At 37.3% G+C, this 24,744-nt stretch overlaps 1 protein-coding gene, 1 long non-coding RNA gene and 1 pseudogene across 2 annotated transcripts in view; 1 reads left to right on the forward strand and 2 right to left on the reverse strand.

Annotated features, from left to right (window-relative positions):
* The window catches only part of LOC134798741 (uncharacterized), a 477,103-nt gene that overhangs the window by 281,506 nt on the left and 170,853 nt on the right, over window positions 1–24,744 (reverse strand). The gene's annotated exons all lie outside the window — the stretch shown is intronic.
* The window catches only part of LOC134798685 (uncharacterized), a 222,647-nt gene that overhangs the window by 188,928 nt on the left and 8,975 nt on the right, over window positions 1–24,744 (reverse strand). The window lies entirely within an intron of this gene.
* LOC134798639 (homeobox protein 2-like) lies at window positions 1,713–5,682 on the forward strand (annotated as a pseudogene).

A 24,744-nucleotide genomic window follows, 5' to 3' on the forward strand; every position in this document is an offset into this window, starting at 1 on the left:
ACAAAGTTGTTAATAATATAACAAATGAATGATACCAGAAAATAAATAAGTAATTATTTGATTGAATTGATGATATCTGCAAATGAGCGATTTCATTCATGAGCGAATTATTCTCTTTAATTCTTCGACATTTCTGTCAAAACATTTAATTTTAGAGTCTAACTCTGCTAATAAAAATCAATCTTAGTTATGTTTATCACATAATGGCAAAACAATTTAAATGTAGAATGTTACGAAAGGGTTAAAATCCCTATCAATTACCATATCGAATATAACTCGTTAATCACACAAACAAACAGATAACTCATTAAGAGCCAATTAATTTATTTTTCCTTCCACGAAGCAAGCAAGGATCCGAAAATGGGAACCGGTCGGAGCCATTGACATTGGCTGTTACGTCGCTTGCATCATGTTATGGGGACAATAACACAAGAGAAACATTCACATAATACAGTAGCGTGACTAAATAAAACCGTTCAAATTAACGCGCGTTTAATAGTTGTAATTGGCCATTTGCAGCAACACATCCAACAAACTTATACAGTCAGTAGTTGCTACGCGGGCGAGGTGTTCAAAATGATCTTGACGCGAATTTATTGTTAAGAGAATAAGAGCGCGTCAAGGTAATTTTAAACACCTCGTTCGCTTAGCAACTTCTGCTGCTGACTGTACCAAGCGTACCTACACCTACATGTCGTAAGAGAATGCACCGGGTCATAAAATAGTATAGTTCATAAAAGTCAAAGTTTTTTTCGTTAAAAATACTGTTGAAGTAAGACTATGTTGTTGTGTGTGTGTTGATGTCAGCTACACTCTAATAACACGAGTTAAAAATTGCCTACGCCAGAGCACACAGTCGCTGTGGCCGAAATCGGTCAGGAGAGCATCATCATCATCATCATGTTATTGCGATGTATACAATTTATTTTTCAGTGATGATTGTGATAGACTTAAACAGGATATAAAAGTCACGGCAATTTTAATTAAATTAAGTATTTATATAATTTGCGACATATTTTGCATAACACACCAAACACGTGTTCAATACCTCTTTTACAGTAAACCAGGTAGAGTATACTACAGAATAATGTGTTTCACTCTGCGTTTTAACGCCATCCGAGGTACTGTTTTACTACTTATACTGTGGAGTCGACACCGTGGGACGGCTGTATAAAACTGCCAATTTATCGGCTCGTTTATCGGACTGCGATAAAAAGACCCGAGAATCTTGCCTTTTTAATGAACAATTCAGGTCCTTATACCCCTTTCAAGTGCAATGTTTGTATACCAGGCATATATTGCTTGGGTTTAAAAGAAAGCTAACATTTGTATAAAGTTGGCATGTGTTTATTGGTAATTCAAGGCATGATGGTTGCTGTTAACGTATTAAAACCTTCGGGTCGCTCGCGTCTGCATACTTTTATACGATATTTATAAGACTAGTAGGTAGATTTAGTCGTAGTGTAGAGCAATGTAGCAGTTCTTAAGTTCAAAGTAAAAAAGCTAATGACTACGTAACGTGCGATATTAATAATACACTAAGGGTCGGTTGCACCAAACAGTCTTGTCACCGTTAAAGCGTTCGCAAAATTTTATTGTATGGGAAGTTTCATACTACACTGCTGATTGACGTTCATCAGTCCGTTAAATGTGGTTGGTGCAACTGGCCCTAATAATCCCCACACTCTCAATACCACCATCATGTGACCAGCGACGCGTTACAATATTATTAAGAGAATCTTACAACTTCATAGATCCGTAAGCATTTACTCTTACTTGGAAGCAACAATTATCCCGATGGTCATAAAACAATGATAATATGGCTTTAACAGAAAACACTGTAAAAAGTGAGACGCTGCGCGCGGTGAAACCTAGTTCAACTAACCGATATCTTTCACGAATGCCTGCGCGCGCGCCTCTTGCGTGCATATAAATATATGCGGAATTCATTTTCATTATCAGTCCATTTTCTACTAGTCTTAAAGAGTGACGTGCATCATAATTGTTTGTTCCTTCCAAGGAAGCAGCTTCAGAAAAATGAGGCTCGTAAGTGAATGTGATTGTGAATTCCGGATTATTGTGCATCTAAAAGTGTAAGTCGTTAAACATCGTTTTTGATTTCAGATCTCACTTTCAATATTAATGGTTCACATTATGAGTTTAGGGGCGCAAAAATATGAAGATGAACAGTTTTTTCTGCCACATTATCAACCGGGCTCAAGTGCGTTTTCATCCGATAGCTCGCTCTATCTACCACCAGAAACTCACACTGCTATACCATATTTCGCTATGAAGACCACAAATAAACTCCCATTCCAGTACCTACCTCCCACTGGTACGAAGGCGCCTGCCTCGTTCCCAACACCGTTCCCCGTGATTATGTCTTCGTCTCTAATTCCAATTTTTGATGATGACGACGAACTAAAACAGCAAAATGATCACCATATTTCATCACCGCAACCTTCCCCTCAGCAAAAAAGATTTAATAGCACCCAGAGATCTCAACACATGAAAGAACCGGAAAAGCGAGAGATGAGACCAATCCCCAAAAATATCAATTATAACCACCCGGTTGATCGGATAGATGTCAAACCCGCCCACTTTCCGATGAACGCAGGACAAATACAAAATAGCCTAGCAAACCAAGCTTCTGCGTCAAGAAGGACTATACCAATACTGACAGTTGATAGCCTAGGGCTAAGAAATGACGGTGAAATGGTGAAAGCAGGATCCTTTCCTACTCATCAGTACATTCATGCTCCTGGAGTGTTCATATCGTCTTCAACAACCGAACCTGCCATCCCAATCATCAGACTGTCCAATGAGATGGATCTAGATGGAAGCTTTAGTTATGAGTAAGTTACCTATATTTGGCATAAATCAAATGCGAATGTGTTATAATTGCGAATGTGTTAATGCGTTTATTTTATTAAGAGGGCAGCCACCTGCAACTCTAGTGGAATAAGACAATTTTATCAAATTTGTTGGTTTTAAAAATACTACAAAGTGAATATTACGTTCTAAACAGTTTGTAATATATTTCGGAACGCTTAATCCCAGCAGCTAAATAAATGTTTAACCAAAGTTACCCGTTTCCAGAGCTCTTGGCGCTGACCAGACCCATTACGTGCAGCACAGCCGCATGGAAAACATGGGTTCCGACAAGGAGGAGCAAGTTGTCGAGGGTTCATACTCGTACGTCGGCGACAACGGACAGACATACACCGTCCACTACATCGCCGACTCCAATGGCTTCCGAGCAACCGGGGATCACTTGCCGGTAGCACCACCCATGCCCGAAATTATCCAAAGGTAGCTAAATACTTTGAAATTTTCGAAAAAATATATACAGAGTTCTAGCTTTTTTAGTATAGAAGCGTTAAATTGTAGGTGCTAAGATTTTTTTTTACTTATTTCAGAGCGGTTCAATATAACCTTGCTGAAGAAGCTAAAAGACCGGCACATCTAAAATCATGGCAGGAAGATGAAAAAGCCTATGATCTCGAAGCGGAAAAAAATCAAAGATACCCATCATCCCCGATACGTAATCTATTTACAGGAAGAACACCTGAAGCGTTTTCGTATAGTTTCTCCCCAGGTTTAGCACAAAACAATCAGAACAATCAAAACATGCAAAACAACCAAAATATGCAAAACAATCAAAATATGCAAAACAATCAAAACAGTTTAGCGACCGCAGCCAGTTCTGTTCAATCTGTGAAAACCTCTATCGACTTCACAAAAGATCAAACACAGGTGAAGTTGAACAATGCACCAATTTCACCACAAATAACTTTCCTGGCTTCACAAGGCGCTCACGTTCCCTCGGTGAACACGCCCCAGCAATCAATATCTAGAATATTTACGACTGAGAAGTCTAATATGCCGCAATTGATGAATTATGAAGCAGTTATCAAAGACTCCGATCAAGAAAGCAATAAAGCATTATGGCGTTGGCAATATGGCTTAAACTCCAATCAAAACACAAACAAAAATACGATATCTAGATCCGCCGGTGATGAAATCATGATAAACTTTAGTGAAATGACCCCAGAACAGTATACTTCAATGATACAAGCACAACTTGAACCAAACATTGGGAATAACGTGCAACAAATGCAATATACTGAAGATCAGCAAGCGAATGTCTTTAATAATTATAATGGTGGCCAGAAAAATCAAAATCAGAATTCTACCGAAGCCAAGATTGGAAATGAATATCAAAACCTTGTTTCGAGCCACGATAGTACACAGAATACATTTATAAACCAAAATTATGCTATGCCAAATACACAATTGTACCAAAATCAAAATTCATACTCATATAACCAACCGACGAATAACCTAAACTACAATAATAATAATCAAGCCTACTCCAATGACGTATCTCCAGCACCGCAAATTTCTCTATCATCTAGTGAATCCCAAAATGATTGGTACAAATCGAATGATGAATCAAGTCAACCCTCAAATCAAGTTAAACAAACGGATGAACCAGTTCACACCTATCATCAATCAAAAATAGTAACACACCACGACTTTGTTCCTCCAAGTCAAACTGTAACCAAATCCTACGATTATGAAGAAAGCTTTTATGAGTCTAGAAAAATTAATGATGTTAGCAAAGATGTAAAGACTGATTATGCCAATCCATCGCCTTCGCCTCTATACTTCAGTGGTTCTTCAACTTTGCAAACTATTGATAGTGGTATTAGACTTACAACTACAGAACAACCATCAACTACCAGCAGTGAAGCTAGTATTAAGTTTGTTGACTTTATCCAACCCGATGATGGCAAAACCCAAACAACAGCTAGTAGCGAATCCAGTATCAGATTTGTTGACTTTATTAAGCCAGATGATAGCAAGTTCAAACCTGTTACAAATAAAAATATTGAGGAATACAGAGAACCAACAACCCAGGCTAGCATACAGGAAATATTAGAGAATAACATATTCCTAAAGAATCTAGTTAGAACTAAAAAGAAAGAAAACAATTCCATTAATAATATCGAATCAGAGTCAAAGATTACATATCAACCAAATATTAAGGCAGAGCCAAAAGTAGAAAAACTTCCAAAATTCATTCAATATCAAACACAAATGATGAATGACATCAAGGGATACAGAAAGAAAACATCAGACTTATCAGGAATTCTCAATTTTGTAGCCCAGAACAATCATTTTGAATCAAGCAAGGTAAAACCAAAAAACAAGCCATTGAATTTTAGCAACATGAACCAAAGCAATAGAATGACGTACATTCCAACGCATACCGAAGAGAATGATGAACAAGAAAACGATAAAACGGACACGAATAATTTTAGGACCCTTAATCATCAGCAGCAAGAGGAATTACGTGGTATTATTAAAAATTACAAAATTCTTCAACGCAATAACCACAACATTCGCAACGAAGAAGACAGGATGAACCAGTTAAGAAGGGATCTCAGTCCACCGCCTTTAAAGATGCTGCACTCACCTAATTTACCGCCATTAGGACGAGCTGGACCATCAATGAAAAGCTATTTACCACCCATTTTTGTATAGAAATACAAAAACACTGTGATTTAGGTCCCTATAGTTAATTGTTTTGTAAATACTTTCCAATCTGCATTTATTAGCATAAGTATTAGTTTAAAATAAATGATAATTAGTTCAATTGTAGTCTACTTTTGTCTCAATCCCTAATACATTATCCCCAATTAGTAATTACTAGACATCCCACGTATTCCAAATCTTAACTCATTCTAAACAAAATAAACGCTTCTGTTTACGTAAGGAAAATGAACTACCATGTTAATGTCATAATTAAGCCAAATACGAGACTGATACAGCGTTTACTAACTTAAGATGTTACTTCTGTTTGATTATATAATACAAAAAAAAAACATTGAAATTTGTCCGTAAATACACACATAAAAGGTAATGTATTTAGAAAACAAGACAGGAATGTTGTGTCGAAAGCATAAGTTGGAGCAAAGAATCGCGTGCGTAAGATCGGTGGTTCATCTATCGCTCGTACTGAAAGCGTAACGATGCGTTTAAGAAAATGTAAGTTTTTTACATAGATACTAGCGACAATATTCGCTTCTTTAACTTGTACATATTTGGAGTTCTCATATAACACGGTGAGATAAAAATTAACTTCATTAGTTAGCAATACCCAGGGTTTTAGTTGAACTGCGATGACTTTGGTTTATTACCGCATTTATTGTACCAACATTCAAGGAATTAAATATCTGTCCCATTATACTTTGTCACTGTAACAATGAATACGAAAGCCGATAGGTATCTCAAATTATTGTCACTGTGCTAAAGTACGAACCATACAATGACCAAAACAAAAATGGCAAACTTTAAAAAATGTGGTTCTTAATTTCATTAAATATGTTTCATACTTTTTTCCCATAAAATGTTTAAATGGAATTATACAGGATCCTTATATTATAATAGCCTCAAACAACAAATTTTAAAATAAAGTAACCTTAGTGGCAAGTTGCTTTATTTTTAAATTTGTTGTTTGGGGTCTATTTTTATTTACACAAGCAGCATCCTAATCAGCGTGCTCCTAATTCTCGTTCCCGTCAAATTAAACGAGTTGTTTTTATTAGAATTCGGAACACAATTAAGCAAAAATCTACCTCTTCGTTAGCGATTCGAGGCACTCTGAAACCTCCCTGTAACTGTTTTACATAATTTATTTTGAAGTATTTTTACAATGGACGAATATGGATCCTGTGGTTTGGAGATTGGGTAGTATTTTGTGATTATCCAAAGTAGATTATTCTGTTCACATTTGTAACGGAGTCTTTTTTTGTATTAGCAATTCAGTATTAAACATAATTCAAAACAAAGGGTTTTTAGACAGAGCAGATATTTCGTTATTTCATTTAAATATCTATAAGAAAACTTAGCAATTCAATGATACTTGTTTTGACCAAAAACTATCTACGCGCTACAAGCATCAATTGCTAGTAATCGTTTGTCTTAATCTGTCATTTTGTTTTATATATTTGTAAGATAGGGATAAAACACAAATTAACTAAGTAATTGAAACGTAAACTTTTATCCTTGGGGTAAGGTGTAAGATGATTAACCAAAACCACAAATGATAAACGACGTGATATCGGTCCAGACATTTGGGATGCTCGTGTGCCAAAGGATTTTTTTTACGGAGGAAGGAATATTTATGAACAGTCAGAAAAACTACAATACAAATAAGTTGACTGTTCGTTCGTGTATTAATTACTAGTAAAGTCCATCTGTGTTAAGTTTGTATCAACCTGATAGAGACAATGTATGGCCGTATAACACTCGACGTACTTTTACCACTTTTTGATTCTAGATTCTAAACTATATTTTGGCTTCTATTGGTTAATTTCACTATTTCTATTCTCCGCTATTCAAAAGTTATTTGAATCAAATTAACCGAGTGCCCTCTGTCAAGTAAATCTGGGTCCAATTAATTTTCTAGTGGGTAGCGGTGATAGAGGAACCTTCAGTGGCAAGAGCGCTTCAACTTTCACGGTTCGTCTTTGGCTTATATTGTTTAGAGTGCATGATCTGAAATTGCCACTTTTCCGCAAAAGGTACTTACCTACCTATGTTTTTGAAGTGTTGAGATAGAAAATTTGTACCTTAGTAGACCCGGGATTATGGAGTACTGGTTGGCAACTTTTGTATCTCCAAATTAAATGTATTTTAACTAATAATTATTTATTTAAGATTAATTATTTATTTTAAGATTATTATAATGTAATGTTACCCAGGTATTGGATGTTGTATTTATAAATGTTGTTGTGTATTTTTCATGTCACTGTAAGGTGTTGTATTGACTTGTGAAAGAGCCCTTGAAACCTACTTGCAGAATAAACTTTTAAATTTTGTAGGTACTAGCGAAAACGCTCGTAAGCTCGCAGACGCTCAGCCGTACTAGATATTTTCGCTATATATTATTTCCCTAAAATCCAGGCCCTTTCAGCTCCAGCCGGTGACCGTATTAAGTGCACAGAATACGAGTGTTAAGACTTCACAATACGCTCCTCTGATTGCGCCGCGCCAGACTACGCAAATTACACCGTATTTCGCGCAAACCTCATTTCTGCGACACCGACTTCTAATCATACTCCGTCTACATCCCTGAATTTTACCAAATATACCAGTTAAATTCAATAAAAGCTGAGACGAAAACAAGATGATATAAAACAGAATCCGGTTTAACATATTACGTTAATATAGCATATTGGCAAACAAACAAAGGATCCCTTAACGTAAACAAAATATTTTTACCCACAACGTTTCATGCAGACCGCAGTCGCATTGAAAAGGACATCAAAGTCGAACCCAAATGGAAACGCAGGAAAATATGTAAATTTTAATGCCACGGAACGTAAGATCAAAGTCTATGCATCGAGCACCGACTGATTTTCGCCCCACATCGCTATTTTCTTTTATTTTCCTTTTCTGCGACGATTGTGAATGTGTGAGGCTCTTGTTCGTTTTACACTTCGTTTTCTAAACTTAGATCATTTTATGAACCGTGATAAAATAAAAGCGTTGACGTTGTGAATGTTGTGATTGAATTAGTAGTTTGTGTTACAAGTTACAAGGGATCAAAATGATATATTTCCGTCAAGGGCGTACATTGAATCCTGAATGAAGCGATGGATTCTAACGATGAATCCTGAGCGTAATGAGGGATTCAAGTGTCAACGCCCAAGACGAAATAATTTTGATACCGTGTGATACATACTGCTTTTCACATCAACTATGAGGAAATTGTTATGTTCCAAAATATGTATTATTTGACCAAAAAAAATAGTATGCAAAAAAGAAAAAATCGTGTCCTAGAACAGAAAAGTACAACTTTGATCCGTCCATACAGGGAAGAAAAGTGCCACTTTGATCCCTCCTAGCGGGAAAGAAAAAGCCCTTTTTCGAATAGGTGATGTAATAGTAGATTGTTAACCAAGGGTTGAAAGGCACCCATTCCTGTCGAGGTAGTTTGGCGCTCGAACGCAGTGAGAGCGCCAATAATCCGAGACGGAAATGGTGCCTTTCACCCGAGTTAAACACTCTACTTTTCATATCGAATGCGAGGAAACCAAAGAAGACAAGGCAATTTCGCAAAATCAGTAATTGAAGTACCCAATAGACCTACGGCCATCATTTTTTTCCTTAGGACTTACTTGCAATCGGATACTTTACATGTGTGAAGATTAATAACCCCTAGCGAAAATCATTTAGATTGCAATATTTACGAAAACACACATTTTTTAACAAACTGCAGTAATTTTAAAATGATTTCTTCATTATAGTATGAAAATCAGCGGGATTGCCTCTTACTTTTTAATTTTATACTTTTTCGTTCTAAAAGCCGCAACAGACTATCGGACCGCACCGCGATCTTGGTGCGCCGCACCACTTAATAACATAATAAAAGTATTTTTAATATTAAATAACAATTTAATTAATACTATAAGAAATTTTTATCTTGTATTTTATTTTATTTTCATGAATATAGTGCTAAATAACTTTAAAAACCAATTTAATATCGTACAAACGTTTAACTGTGGCTGTATAAGATTCTGCCTTTGCTCATTTACGCAAGTGTAAGGTTTAAAAATATATTTTTGGTGTATTCCTTTTGGTTCCCGTCTTATGAAATCGAGTAAATAGAATTCAACGAAAGAAATCAAGAATAAAATGTTTTTAACAATTTACTTACATATTTTTTTATAAAAAAAGGATAAACGTGGGATTAGTAAAATTAAACAATTACCAATTGTTCCAGGCGAGGAAATAAATACACTCTCAGTTGTTCGTGGGACGGGGACGCAGAGGAGTACACCACTTTTCTGCGCTAGAGCATAAACGTATCACTTTCTGCGCACCTTTTAGAACAACAACGACCCACTTTCAGAGCATGAGATATGAAAAAAGTATTTTCTAGGTATATCAGTAATATTTCAGGGTCTTTAATATTTATTTTTATTAATATCCACTTTAAGCAAGTTTCGGTTATGTGACAAAGTATGCGATGTTGCCTTAGTTGCGATTAGTCGACAGTTTTGTGACCGCCGCTAACTACCCCGCCCGTCAAACGTAGATATATAAATATTTATTATTCAGATATATAATTTCAAAATTTTGATTTGCATACTTTTTAGGCTTGAATAGAACCAACTGAAATATGAACACGAATGAAATTTTACTTATATACCTACCTATAGCAAACATAAACTACCAAAATGCCAACCTTACCTACCTACTATTCTTTCTCAATACCTACACATTTAATTATAGAACAAACATTATCCACGAAACTCAACGGCGTTATAGATGTTTATGAAACTATTAACGTGTGATGAAATCTATTCAGCGGTGCGGAGCAATTAAGGCTATCTAATATAATATAATATCTAATGGTTAGCCCGAACGTCCAAACGGGGTAACTTTGGCCATAATATAATAACGATGTTCCTATGAATAGCGATAATATAGAATTTAGAGTAACATTAATTTCGTACTAATATAATACGAGTAAATACGAGCATGTACGATGTAGGAAATGCTACTTTTCAGATTAGTACCTATTCATATTAACTGAAACAGAGTAAATAGATAATTCTGATAAGATCAAAGATCAATAATAGTAATAAAAGGGGTGTCTTTGAAATGTAGGGTGACTTATATTTTGTTTCTCCATAACATCGATGTTTTTGGGCTACCGACTATATACTGTAGATTTTCTCGCTGTTTACTGAAACAGATCTAATTAAAATACCTAAGGTTGTATGAATAACGTTTTCAAAATTTAGCCAGCCTTCTGTAAACATAACCCTATTTTTATAACTTTTATAAGCATAAACGCGCCCTAATCAAGGTGGGGAGGGAATATCTTCATGTTGAACTTCTTCAAGGAGCGTAAAATAATTAATTTAGCCTGAATTAGAACTCTTGATGCGAGCTTTACGTCCCAATGAGTAGTGAGGTGTTATTTTTAATACAGCCACCTATTTAAATTTTTTGAACACATATATTATCTTTAACCAAAATAAATTATAACTACAAATGGAACTGTAAGTGTAGATAGATGCATGTAATACAGTAAAATTATACATTTAGCGTTTGCGTCAAATCCGGTAGTTCTGATTTTTTGCAGACTTATTTATGATGTTGGTCCAATGAATAATCCAAGTTGGTGACCTCGAGCGCCGAACGCAACTTTGTCAAAAATCGAAAAACCTGCGAAAATTTCGGTTTTTGTTTAGTTTTGGGCGATTCTAACCCTAAAGGACTAGTTTTTGATAGTACTTTCCTTAGACGTTTTTAAAGAAGACTAAATTTCCTACAATACGAGATTAGAACTGTCTCTGTAGATTGAATAGTTTCCGAGATAAAGGCTTTCAAAATTTAGATATTTTTGAAATTGAGCTCGTAAGCTAAGTGAGTGCAGTGAGTATGCACTTTTGACTCAGGCGATGCCGCTTGGCACGATTGTTACTAAGGTCAAACAAAGCTGATTTGGCGCGGTAGCCACGATATCGTACCGTGCCTACCCCCCAAAAAGGGAGGGGAAAGGGTCGGGTCCCCAGGTCCAATCTAAGCTACATTTCTTCCTGCTTAGCAACTAGGGCAAGTTATATATGGTTTCATATAATTTAGGGCTTCCTTATTCTATAAAGTATCACTTCAAAGCAGGCATTCATACATTTTTTTGTAAAAATATGAAGCGGATTGAGTGACGTTTTCCATAGAAATGTAATTATGCCCAAAATCAAAAGTTAATTTTTTTTTAAAAAACACTTAACTTGGCGTTTTAAAAGTATGAATATAATGTTTTCATCCCTAAATTATATGAAAATGATATATAACGTGCCCTAGCTCCTAAGAGTAGGAAGAAATATAGCAAAGATTGGACCTGGGAATCCGACCTTTCCCCTCCCTTTTTGGGGGGTATGCACGGTACGATCTCGTAGCTACTGGGCCAAATCAGCTTAGTTTGACCTTAGGAACAATCGTGCCAAGCGGCATCGCCTAAGTCAAAAGTGCATACTCACTGCACTCACTTAGCTTACGAGCTCAATTTCAAAAAAATCTAAATTTTGAACGCCTTTATCTCGGAAACTATTCAATCTACAGGGACAGTTCTGATCTCGTATTATAGCAAATTTAGTCTTCTTTAAAAACGTCTAAGGAAAGTACTATCAAAAACTAGTCCTTTAGGGTTAAAATCGCCCAAAACTAAATAAAAACCGAAATTTTCGCAGGTTTTTCGATTTTTGACAAAGTTGCGTTCTTCGCTCAAGGTCACAAACTTGGATTATTAATTGGGCCAACATCATAAATAAGTCTGCAAAAAATCAGAACTACCGGATTTGACGCAGAAGCGCCACGTTACAAAATTCTACAATTTCACTGGATTAATGGTGATTGGCGTTGTAAATGTAGGTAGGTGTAGGAATGAAGTTGGTCACATACGTAATGGTTAATTTAATTTGCATTCATATAATGTAACTACGTTACAAACGGGAAAACGACGGAGGAATGTTTCGTGTCATGAGTTTAAGTCACATTTTAAAATATGTCTTCACCGCTCTACAGTGGTAATTTTATGTATAACATTTAATAAAGTATTATGGAAGCCAAAGCTTCAATTTATTGGATGACGAGAAGTGTTAAGCTCAAATAAAACACAATCAAATAACATTTTGTCAAACGAAATCCGATTACGAAAAGTAAGTTGAGAAATATGTAGGGTAAAGAAAAAGGAATGGGGATGTGTTACTGTCCACTGCAGACATACATTTAAAAAGACGTTGCATCTTGCCATGTTTTGTATAAAACCAATTAATCATGTCTTCCTTTAGGTGTCATGTCACATTAATAGTTTTAGTACATATTTTAGCACTTGAAGCAAGCTCTTGCATGTCAGCTTAGCCGATTCGCATTTGATTTTGTTATGGGTTCAAATTCTACTCTGAATACGTATGGCGTAAGGGTCATGGTAAATGGACTAAGAACAAATACAAAAAGACATCAGGATCAAGTTAATTATCACTTTCTCAACTTCGGATATTATTGAACTAAAATTGGACTTAGGGCCCGATTCGGATTTTGAAATAGACATCTATTAGACATCACCAAGATACGATTACGCTATGTGTAAGATCTAATCTGTCAAATTTGATATTTGCGCGATTCTGGAGATACTGTTGAACGATTTCCACAGGATATGACTTAGAGATCCAATTCACATCTAATAGATATCTTACTCTATCTAACGTAAAAGTGACATTGGTTGCCCGAATTGCGCTGCAAAATAAACTATAACGTATCTAGAATGGATCTAGTACGTGTCGTCTCTTGTGAATATCTTGAAGTTCGAATACGGCAGTATTACTCTAACAAATATTACAGAAGTTTTTTTTAAGGCATCGTCACGACAGAACCAGCCACCTTGCGCGTCGCAAGGTGTGTCGCGGGTAGGGCTTGCAATATCGGATGGTTTCCAATTCCGGAACTGATTTTCGATATTGGATTCCAATTCCGGAATTCCGGAACTGGTTCCGGAATTAGGGTTTACCATATTTTTATTCGGTTTTTTAGTAAAAAACAACAAAAAATGTGAAATTCTGATACTTAACGTTTATTAAAGTTAGTATTGTTTAAGCGAAATTTAATTTGAATTAGGTACGTTTTTTTACCACCCATTTTACCACCTTATTAATATGGTTACTTTATTCACTTCTATGATACGGGGTATTTATTTGGGAAAACTATAGTTGCTAGCAAACCATTCGATGCATAATTTTATAAAATAGTTAAATATAATAGCTTCCTACTCTTCCTAACCTATATAGTAGGTAGTGGTGTTGTTTAAGAAGTTGAAGGTCTAAGTTTGGCTTTTTCCTTCCTAGTTCCTAATTATGATTCAGAATATCATATATTATGAGCTTCTACAGGATTCGAAATCGTTAATAGAGAAAACCTCTTTCTCTCTGAATTCAAGATAGAGTCAAAATATTTTTAAATTTCAATTCTACACGTTCGCTTATGTGGTATTCAGACTATTCTAAGCAAGTAAATCGCTCTGCTTTATTGTATTTTTATTATTTTATTATGAGCCCATATTGTCCCACTGCTTTAGCAAACGGAAAAGTAAAATATACCTATACAATAGTTCACTGAATGACTAAAGTTAACTTTTTTATTCGGTAGACTAGAATGACATTTTCTAGTATGAACATAAAATGTCTTTTCATAGTATGAAATGTCATTTTAGTCTACCGAATAAAAAAATAGACTTTAAGAAGCACTGAATAACGACAAAAAACACCCGTACAGTGTAGTATCTTAACAATTTTTAATAATTAACGTATTAAAACCCACAAAAAGTACTTAAATCCAATTCCGGAATTTTCGATATTGAGTGGTATCAATTCCGGAATTGTAATATCGGAAAATTTGTCCGAGATTCCGGAATTTCGAAATTCCGGAATTCCGGAATGCAAGCCCTAGTCGCGGGACGTTAAGTGTTCTGCACACAACATATGTCTGTCCTGTAACGGTATGTTCCCCTTTCTCGTCGGGATTTACAGAAACTTTACCAATATTGTTGGAATCAATTTACACGCACGGGATAAACAAATACACCTAAATTGGGGTTTCTTCAAATCCGATTGAATTAACAAACTTTATACCTACCCATATAAGAGACGCTGATCCATTGAATCGTATGTTGGTAAGTTTTCGTCGTTTTCAAAGCTAGAGTAATTAAAATTAACTACATACCTGTTATTCGGGAGGGTTGTAAACTATACGGTAATTTTGTATTTTGAATATTATTGCAATAGGCGAAAAAACTCTTTGGTACGACGTAAGTAGATTTTTAATTTAACGGTATAAAATAATTTGTTCCATAGTTTTAAATAGCTCCATTGGTACAAGAACTGGGAAATGAAATGACCTATAACTATTTTGTTTATAAATTATGTTTGTCATAATTGTCAATTATTTAATACTTAAAACATTTATTTACATACAAAATATATACAGTGGTACTACTAAACGAAATTAATAACTAGCTTAAATCTAAAATAGGCCCTTGAGGCATTGTACCAAGGATGCTGGCGGCATTTCCTCGCTGTATCGCAATGCTGATACGTTGTGCGAGGTAGCCGCCAGCTCTTCGGTCACCAGTTACGTCAACCAGACGCTTCGCGATTTCTGCGAACAACTTATGCGCGCTGGGACCCCATGGACCTAGAGTTTCAACACCAAATGGTACAAAATGGTACTCTCTACCGAGGCTCTTATATTTGTTACGTTTTAGAATTTCGGCGCTTTCCGCCGCTCCGCCCGCTTTTACAGTAGTCCGTTGGAGGTGGGACGGTGCTAGTGTGTCTACGCAGGTAGCATCCCACACCAACATCCGTCCCAAGCTCCAAGGAACTAAGGACACTCCATCGGGCCTCTTGCCATCATCTCTGATAATGCCAGTCGGCTCAAGAAGAGCAGGCACATTGATGGTGGCAAGAGACCGACGGACTATGTCATTAAGCGACGCATGTCTCGAAAAACGGCCTGCACTTTTTTGACAAGATAATCCGTGGTGTCCCAGTCGGTCCACGTCCGTGCCACAAGAGCATATGTGTGGCGTACACACCGAAACCCCGAGTCGCAAACCAGTCGCCAGTCTAAGGGAGGCCGGATCCAAGAAAGTACCAGTATTGGGCGAAGGATGGGCATGTAGCCAGTAACCGGCTTCCCGGGCTCTGACCGCCAAAAGCCTCGCGCGGTCTGGACCTGTACAGTTGTTTAGGAGAGTATTGTAAGTTAAATCACAGTAAACATTATCCCAACTCCTTTGTGAATTTGGGTTGTCTGGAAATTGTTTGCCTGGGCAAGCAATTTTAAAAGCATTTTTGGCGTCCTCAAAGCCCGCGATCTCACAGTTTGTGGGCAAAGCCCTTAAGATATTTCCTATGAGACCAGACGTGCTATGAGTGGACGCCAAAAAGGCTGGGGAAGCCACACTGGAAATTTTGCGAATTCCTAAACCTCCAAACCGAATGGGGAGGGACGCTTGAGACCAGGAAGGCTCACTTAGCTGAATGTTTAGAATCGTCTCTAAACTAATTTTGATCAAATCATCTATGGGCGACAATAAATTTTGATGTTTCCAGAAAGGAGCACAGCGGAGCACATACGTAAATTTAGGGACAAAAAGGCAGAATTTAAGAATCACAAGAGCATAATGAGGGCTAATTTCGAGTAAGCGATCCGTGTGACTTTTGAATTTAGTTATGGAGTTAGAAATATAATCGGGAAAAGATTCTTCGAATATAGGAGAACCCAGGAGGCAAAGAGAATACTTGTCTACTGATTTGATATTGGGAGTCAGATCGTCAAATTTGGGTTGTAAGTTGGTCAAAGTACAAGAAGATTTTTGAATAAAGAGTTCGCATTTACTGAAATTCAGTTCTAAACCAATATTTTCGAAACTACTCTTAATAAAAGAGAAATCAGAGAGTACAGTATTCACGTCACCTCCTAGGGTTCCGTCATCTAAGTACCACACATTGAATTTTGATTTTAAATTTTTGATAATTGGATTTATAGCCAAACTAAAAATTGCTGGCCCGAGTGGTCACCCTGCTGACAGCCAACCTCGGAAGATAATTCATGTGACTTGTACATTAATTTAGATGAGTCTGAATAGCAAAAGAAAAGGTAATTGTATAGTTCCGGAATTTTGTCCTTAACTTCTGTCAGCAAGGTGTCTCTACTAACCGAATTAAAAGCATTTTTAACGTCAATTTTGACAACAATTTCGCAATCATCGAGTGAAAGGTAGGTCCTTAGGGCATGGACGGCTGCCTCGCACCCACCTTTCGTGCCGAAACCTAGCTGTATTGGTTCAAAAAGGGATTGTAATTTGTCATAATTATTTATATTACTACAGACAATAATAATAATCAATTACCGGCTTATGCTGAGAAATAAAAACCCCCGAAATAATAATATAATAATTCAGCTTATATACGTCCCACTGCTGGACACAGGCCTCCTCTCATGCGCGAGAGGGCTTGGGCTATAGTCCCCACGCTAGCTCAGTGCGGATTGGGGACTTCACATACACCTTTGTATTTCTTCGCAGATGTATGCAGGTTTCCTCACGATGTTTCCCTTCACCGAAAAGCTAGTGGTAAATATCAAATGATATTTCGTACATAAGTTCCGAAAAACTCATCCACAGACAATGTGGTGAAAAATATCCTGAATAGTCCTTAAATAACACTTCATACTTAGCTACCGTATTCATTGTACCTTTAGATGTAAGTCATATAACATGAACAACAAAGTATTTTTCTTCCAGAGCCTCCCGCAGAATTAATATGAAGCCATTAAACTTTTCCCCAAAATATGCTTTGAAGCAAATTCACGAGGCAAAACAACGAAGAATGCCGCATACCGCATGCTTTATTAAATAATACGGCCAAAAACTGGTTCCTGACTTAGGTACCAAAACATCGTAAAACAACGAGATTTTTATCTGTTACCCAGACATAATAAATTATATTTCCTGACACCGCGTGGACATGCTAAGTTTCGGACTCGTAAAGATGCCGAAATGAAAATGGATGACTTGATTACAGAGAAGTGATTCACGCACGTAGGCGTATGACATACGTTGTAATTTACACATGCGCACGAAAAAAATACACAGTAGTGGCGGACGAACATGGCTGTTAGGTATACGAAGCTATTTTGACATATTTTTTCATCGATATATGTTAAGTACCTATAGTAGGTAAGGAGCTCAACATTACAGTCAACACCCCCTTAAATTGGAAAAGCCGATATGAATCTACTTCTATGAACGCCCCGACACTGGTAGGTCTGCAACTTACAATTAAATGAACCACCAAAAGGTCACCAGGGAACCACGTGAAGTTGATCTTTTAGTGAGAGTGTTTCTCTCTCTTTAAAGACTTGCACTTTATTGATATTGGAATTTTCATTATTATATGGGTACCTACTAGGGAGTTAATCATAGAAAAACTGAAAATAACAAACTTATTATTATTGAAGTTTAACATATTTGTCATATTGTGACTAAGCGCATTGCGGATTGCTGCACTCGGTCCATGTATCTCGTTGGCTTATTTACAGCGTAGAGGTCAAGGATTTATAGAAATCGCCCTTCATCCCCGTTTGAGCTATTTATTGGCGATCGTCCATAACTTATTTCAAGTAAACATTTTAAACTAATATTTGATCGTGTTCTTAAAATATTAAAAGGAGTATTTTAAAATATTGAGGTGATTGTCTTAGAAATTTAGTTGTAGACATTTGTAAACATAACTAAATGTAGCTAAACAGTAGTGAATTTTGAGGAGTAGAATCAATGGTTGCATGCCCACAATCAGACGCATAGCGCAGAAAAAACTTTAAATTTTTCTGTAAAAAATATCAAACTGTCTAAAACTACGCATGACTGATTTGCGAGATTAAACTATGCAATTTTGCCTCCACCCTCGCTAAATTGTGCGCCTATCATCATGCTTAAAATGTAATTAAAACTCGAAATATCCCTAACCGCTATACAGCATCATAATTTCACTACCTGTCTAGGCATTGCGATACACCCTGGGAGCTGCGTGGTTGCCGAACGTACGCGATCAGTCCAAATATACCATCCAGTATAATTGTAACTTTGAAAACTATAAGAGCAACTCGTTATAGAAGACCTTACCTATGCTGGTTCGCGTGCCGAAGTGCCTTGCTAAACCTATGAAAATACAGAACAGGGTTACGCTATCATAAAACATCGTACGGAGCTAAGAATCTGAATGACACATACGCTATTTTGACAGATTGTTAGAAGCAATGTCATCACAGCGATTAATTAGTGGAAAATGAACATCGCACCGTTCGACATTTTCAATTACAGCTCGTATCCGAAACCCAACGAGATTACACAATGGCCGAAGGGAATAGTCGAGCCGATTTAATGCGCGAGTGTAATCGAGTTTCAGACTTCATGCTTCAAATATTTTCACTAATGGACACGCTTTGGAACGAATGTATTTTTGTTGATTTTGAAAGCGTCACTTGCAAAGAAACTTAAATGATTTTCATCAATTTTTTTTTTATTTCACGTATTTCTAACTGTTATAACCGGCGCCATCCAAAACAGGCAGTTATTGCTAAGAATTTAGGTTTTTGGAATAAACTATGCGATGTTTTGGCTAAACGCTGTTCATACGAGCACCTATTAAACAGTCCACTATTTGGCCTAGTTTCTAAATATCTAATATACAGTCATCATAACTGATCAACTCTTTATGCTGTCGTCATCATACATATCTACAAGTTTTAGAAAAGTATCGTTAATTTGAGATCCAACTGTTGATAGACTTCATCGTTTTCTTAGCGTGCACATGAGTATTAAGGTATTGTATGAAAAATCTTTCGCAAAACGTGAAAAGTTCTCCATGTAAACACATGTTAACACGAAACTTCTAGTTCAACAACAAAAGGAAATATTTTTACGAAGGCAGCCCTTGATATAAATGTGTAAAGTTTTCTCATAAGGTAAGTGGGCATTTTTAAACCCGGGGCCTTTAAGTTTCCCAGACTTTTCCTTTCAGACGTCGATTACGGCCTGGAGTTTACGTACCTACGCCAATTTATGCATGTTTAGACATTGTTAGCAAACTGAAGAAAAAACAGGCAAAATGTGGCTAAATACATAACAGAAAATAAGTTTGCAAGTTTGTGTATTTAATAATTCGGTTTGTTCTTTCAAAAGAAATCAGCCTGCTAATTAATCTCGTAATAATTTGCCGGCTAAATAAATGATAATGGCCAACAAACAGATTATGGATATCAATTACACGAAATTGGCTATGCTATGTCTGGAAAGACTGGAAAAGGCATAGTTAGTTAGTTAGTTATACTGGGCATTTTCCGCAAGTCGACAACCATTATGCCTATTTTGCGTGAAAACGAAGTAGCACTACTCTATCCACCCCAGCTCCTCCATGAAACCTAGCAGTGTCTTCAGTACGTCTACCACCAGTTTTGACATTGACATATACGCTCACGTCTACGTAACTTACTTTCTATGCATCTCGCTCGTACTCGCATATTAGTGCAAGCGAGATGTACAGAAAGTAAATTACGTAGACGTGAGCGTTATGTCAATGTAAAAACTGGTGGTAGACGTACAGGTTGCTAACTGCCTGCTTCAGTGTGCACGAAGTCCCTAGGTATTGGTTCCTGTATACTTCTACCTGTTTACAGTGTAAGAGGATATGTTTTGCTGTTTCCTCTTCTTCCATGGAAAAGGCATAAATTTTGATTGAAAATCGTATGACAACTGACATAAGAGTACAAGGAAAACCACTTGCACCAAACTAAATAGTGCATATGTCCACGGAAATCTTTGCGAAATTGTGAATTTCCTAAGAAATCCTTTCTAGACTAGGACAGATGTTCGTGAAAACGCATATACGTAACAATCCTTAAAACAATCTTATTGCTTTGTAGGTACTGTCAGAATCAAATAGATAGACATTCCCACTCATAATCCTGCTGTAAAAAGACATGACATTTGTCACAAATCCCTCTTAGGACCAATGACCTTTTATTTATGTAGACGTGTGACGTTCATAGTTGACAAAACTAAAATTTGATCCAACAATTTTGACAGCTTGACAGGTTGGCGTCACCCATACGACTAACTAAATATAGGTTCCGGAACGATCGTGCGCCTGGTACCATATCTACCTCAATTTACTTACATCTATGCTTAGGACACAGACATTCATAAAACATTGTTGCCTGTACATTAAGGTACGAGTATAGGTAGTGTGTACATACTGTACATATATTTGGCACATTGTCCGTACACACAGGGGCGTATTTACCCTAGGGCCATCCGGGCCATGGCCCGGGGCGCCAATCCGCCAGGGGCGGCAGGGGCGGCAACGCCGCACCTGGCCGACTGCATTTTGTTTTGGTTTTGGCGCCATTCAACCAACTTTTCACTTTTTAATTTCTTACTTTTTCATTTTTTTCTTGTCAATCATAATAATAATATAAAAAATGGGGATACGCTGTATCAGAGAATCAGCCGCAGTGGTTTACGTGAAAAGTTGCTTGGAAAGTTAATGCAAACGCCGCTTAGGGCCGCTTATAGGGACCCCATAGTATAACGGGCACCGCAGGCGCCCTGTATTGAAAGAACGCGTTTCGCGCGACGCGACCTTACAGTGTGGAGTGCGCCACCGGCGCCCTGTAAACCAGAGCGTGCAAAGCGTACAGTGTAAAGGGCGCCTCAGGCGCCCTGAATGTAAGAAGCCTGACTTTACAGTGTAAAAGGCCCCGCAGACGCCCTGTAAGTATGTCAGAGCTTTGCCCGACATTACAGTGTAAACTTGTAAAGGGCGCCGCATGCGCCCCGTATGCAAGAGCGTTCTAAAGTTACAGTCTCAGGCGCCCTGTACCCGCTATAGCGCCGCCGCGGCCATAAATTCTAATGCATTATTTGAGGAGATGAACATGTTCTACTAGGGTTAAAAAGAATCATAAAGAACTATTTGTGCTTCATCCTTCCATCCGAGGTATTTTGCGTCAGTTTTGTGGCCTCGAGCAAGAGCAGTCGTAAAATTTCTGTAAAAAATGGCACATTTGAAATGTTTTACACCTTATTATAATCCCTCGTATCTTATTTTTCTAAATTTCATTAACATTGAATAAGATCTATCAAATGACATCAATTTCACCAGAATCGGTTAATGGACTGATGAGTAATTGCTAAATAAACATTGCAAATAGGAGTCGTAGGTTCGTAACATCTGGTTTTTGGCTTTTTTACTGGGTCTAAAATTTTGAAAAAAATACACAATTTAGTTCTTTATCTATAGATTACAGGAAAATCCGTTAGAAATGTGCAGTCAAGCGTGAGTCGGACTTAATTACTTAGTTTTCGATTCAACCCCTATGGATTTTTTAAAGACATTTCATTTACGTTCCACATAAAAAATACATTGTTATAAATTGGGTAATGTACGGAATCCTTGGAACGCGAGTCCGACTCGCACTTGATTTAAATTGTTTTTGGGTTCCGTACCCAAAGGGTAAATACGGGACCCTATTACTAAGACTTCGCTCTCCGTCCGTTTTTCTGTCTGTCACCAGACTGTACCCCATGAACCGTTATAGCTTAGGCAGTTGTAATTTTCACAGATGATGCATTCTATTGCCGCTATAGCAACAAATACTAAGAACAGAATAAAATAAATATTGTGGGGCTCCCATACAACTAACGTGATTTTTTGATTTTGGTACGGAACCCTTTGTGGCGAGTCCGACTCGCGCGGCCGGTTTTTTTCCTTGACTTCTGGGGCGGTCAAACTTATTGGCCCGGGGCGCCAAATTTCAAAATACGCCCCTGCGTACACACGTCCACAAACACCTTCACCATGCAATGTGAATTTCATAGAAAAGCCCTCCTAGGACACAGACATTCATAAAACATTGTTGCCCATACATTAAGGTATAGCGTGTACAACATATTTGGCATATTGTCCGTACAAGTCCACAAACACCTTCAACACTGTACGAAACCACGTTACGAAAAGCCCTCCTAGGTCACAGACATTCATAAAACATTGTTGCCCATACATTAAGGTATAGCGTGTACAACATATTTGGCATATTGTCCGTACAAGTCCACAAACACCTTCACCACTGTACGAAACCACGTTACGAAAAGCCCTCCTAGGACACAGACATTCATAAAACATTGTTGCCCATACATTAAGGTATAGCGTGTACAACATATTTGGCATATTGTCCGTACAAGTCCACAAACACCTTCACCACTGTACGAAACCACGTTACGAAAAGCCCTCCTAGGACACAGACATTCATAAAACATTGTTGCCCATACATTAAGGTATAGTGTGTACATATATTTGGCACATTGTCCGTGCACAAGTCCACAAACACCTTCACCACTGTGAATTTCATCGAAAAGCCCTCCTAGGACACAGACTTTCATAAAAGTGCGAGACTTCGGGAGCAGCTGGCGCGCGCATTAGTATGTTGATGAGGCAATCGCGATTGCGGGATAACGTGATTTATGGAACAGGGCTGCGCAAATGACACGATAAATCATTGTTTTATGAAAGGTGATGGTGAAGAATATACTAATTAAGTTGTAGGTGTTGGTGGTTTCTTTTGCGGGTTTGTTTTGGTAGTTGTTACGAACAATAAATAGTTGACAGTGTTGACACTATACACTTCTCTTATACCGCAGCAAAGAACGACTACTGTCTTGTGTGTTACATGCTGTTCCCGACAGTTAGCGAAATGAACCCCTAGACACAATGTAACAAATGTCACCTCAATAAACAGTAGGTAGCTCAAAATCTTTCAAATAATCCTCAGTGTCTGTTGACAAAAGTTGAAGATTTCTTAGGCCCTTAATTTCACTAGTTTTTATGTTGCTGGATTCGTCGCCTTCCCCTTTTTTAAATACCTGTCGTTAAATTTAAATAATCACGATTATTTAGCAGTGGCGCTATTGTGCACGTTGGGCTCTTAAAGATGTAATCCTTTTTCTAAATTAAGGTATTATAAATGATTTAATGAGGTAGGTACCTGTACATTAAATCGAGCCGAATAATATCAAGCGAAATAAAGAAATTCCGATAGGTAAGCGAAAATGTCCAGAGGACGACAAAAAGTGATCGCATCAGCCCTGATTATAGCAGTCACTGACAGACAAATGCATCAAATTTTTCTCCCATTTTCCTTCGATAGGTGGTCGGGGGACGGCGGTGACCACGTCAGTGTAATTGATAGGACAGATGATATTAATGTCCCACCCTTGTACAACGTGTGCACACAATTTATGTTGCAATACCGCACCGCACGACCCCTAGCAGCTAATAAATTTTAACAAAATGTTCCAAATATTCGATGTATTGAAAGGCCGTTCATGGCAGTAAGTATAAAATCTTCAAAGATTATTTTATTTGTATCTTTACAGAAGTCGCTTCCCATCAAAATACAGAACAAAGCTTAGAGGATATAACCAACGGAGACGCCATGTCTATAATTTTCGGTACAAAATAGTCTGCGGTTTTTTTGCGGGGGAGGGGCACATCAAATGTATACGTAACGTAAACATAGCCATGTCAGATAAACGTCAGTCCATACATGTGGTTGACCAATGGCCGCCTATTTTCGACAGAGGGGAACTTCTGTTAATGACCACTCCGTTTGGTTATATTCTCTAAGGAAAAAAGGGATCAGAGAACCTCCAAAAGCATTTCAACGCCATCTATATTATAACGACGAAAAGAACAAGCATATTTGAATTAAGCGCCACCTGTGAAAGATTTAGAGAACTGCTTCAAAAGTTGCCACTGTTTCGAGTTTATTAGTTAGGTCCTCCAATACTAGATGGCGCTATTTCATAATTTTGTGTAGTGAACTAAAAACAAATGATATAAAATACAAATTAAAATTAATAGATTTTATAACGGTAATATTAAATCGAGCTTAGACTATTCAAAAGAAGAAAAAGTGGACTTACCTACACGTTCTTAGTCATTTTAGCGTTTTGTGTTGGATTGGACACTTGTTGGCGGCATGGCTTTTCTTGTGAAAACAACAATTAATTATGATAACAACATACTTACCTAATTATTAAAA

This window comes from Cydia splendana, chromosome 17, assembly GCF_910591565.1.
Source record: "Cydia splendana chromosome 17, ilCydSple1.2, whole genome shotgun sequence".
Lineage (NCBI taxonomy): Eukaryota > Metazoa > Arthropoda > Insecta > Lepidoptera > Tortricidae > Cydia > Cydia splendana.